Raw genomic sequence first — 1,672 nt, forward strand, 5'->3', positions numbered from 1 at the left:
AAATCCGGATCCCGATTAAGCAGTAAATCTACTTCTGAGTTCGAGTCCGAAATCGATCTTGATTCGATCGTGATTCGTCCGAGTATCCCCTTGGTTGGATGACTCGTTGACTCTTCGAACACTTGGCTTGATCCCGCACGCGAATGGACGTATTCCGTTGCTTGCGTGCGATTAGTCAATCTCGTTGCCTCGTTGGTTTGTCGGTTTGTGCCGAGCTATGCTAAGGGACCTATAAGCAATTTTATATGCCTACAACCATAAGTTCCTCGTGTAATGGCTCCAGACTACAGACGAGTTAGATACCGAGGTACTGGCGGAATTGACTCGGGATTATCCCGTGTCGATGCCCTTTTGTTGGTCATATTGGTGGTGACCCTCGGAAATTCTCCGTCTTCGACTGTCCTTCTACTTCGTCGGAAACGCCTAGGCCTTGGTTTTGGCGTTTCGGTACTAAGTCTTTCGAACACCGAAACTCTCTCGGGGACTGCCTTGATGCAGTTACACTCAGACAGTACCGCCCGAATGAGCTTTGAACAAGGGCACTGAGTTTCTAGCCTTCGAGGACTTCTCTTTCTGACTTTGCTCGTACCCCCAGCACGATAGTACAGCTCCTCCGTTTGAAAATCGGACCAACCTACCGTGTGTTGGCACGATTTCTCAGGTATAACATCATCGTCATCAGATGATAATGTTTCCTTCTGAGGGTGAACTGCCTTCTTTGGGTTTTCAAGAGTCACGCGCCTAGAAACATGCCTTTTTGGGCGTGAATTGTCAGCGGGCTCCTAAACTTTAATGCGCAAAGTAGTGTGCTTGGGTGCCATGATTTCTTTGTCATGTTGAGGGTTGCGGCGATCCCCAGCATGTTGAATCGTCCGGGGCTTCTTCTTTGGGCCCAAACGCTCTTGAACTGGAGCCTTGCCTCGCTCATCGGGAAGTGGACCGAGGCGCTCCAAAAGCTTCTTCTTTCGGGATGATTCTGCGTGATCTCCCGGAGTGATTACTGGAATCATCGGTGGCTTGGGTTGATTCGCCGGTGGTTGAACTTTGGTTGGAGGCTGCTTCGGCCTCCATACTTGGCGGGTTGGTGATGGTTTTTTGGCCACTCTTCCTTCCTCCAATTTCTTGGCCTCCTGCACAAGAATCTTTGCTTGTGCGAGTAACGCGCAGCGTTTGTGAATCCTCTCTTCAAGTGTTGAACGGTTCCGTTTGACCCGGACCCATTCATTCGTTGGCGGCTTGGAGGAGTTGCCATTCTTCAGTTGTTGAGGCTGTTTGCCTCTCTTGTTCTTCAGATCCGCGTTGTAGCGGATCCCATCAACTGACTCCATGGCCTTTGCGAATTGTTTCGCAAGGCGTTGACGTTGCCTTTGGCGGGCTCTCTTCGAGAGAGTCACCACGCCCTCTGCGGCAGAAGGGTTGGCCAGAGCAGCTCCGACCTGGTTGGGATTTAGAGGAATCTCACCCGATGTGGCTTTGGCATCCAGCAGGGTGAGATCTTCGTTGGTGTTTTCAACGTCTTCAAACCAACGAGTTTTTCTCCTGGAGGAGAGTTTCTTGGACTTGCGGGGGGAGGTTGATCCGGATGAGGACGACAAGTACTCCTCGAACTTCTGCTGATCGAACTCGTATTCGACCTCCTCCACGACCGGGATTGAGATCCGCGGCTGCGACG

The sequence above is a fragment of the Asparagus officinalis genome, chromosome 7 (assembly GCF_001876935.1).
Source record: "Asparagus officinalis chromosome 7, Aspof.V1, whole genome shotgun sequence".
NCBI classification, from domain to species: Eukaryota; Viridiplantae; Streptophyta; class Magnoliopsida; order Asparagales; family Asparagaceae; genus Asparagus; species Asparagus officinalis.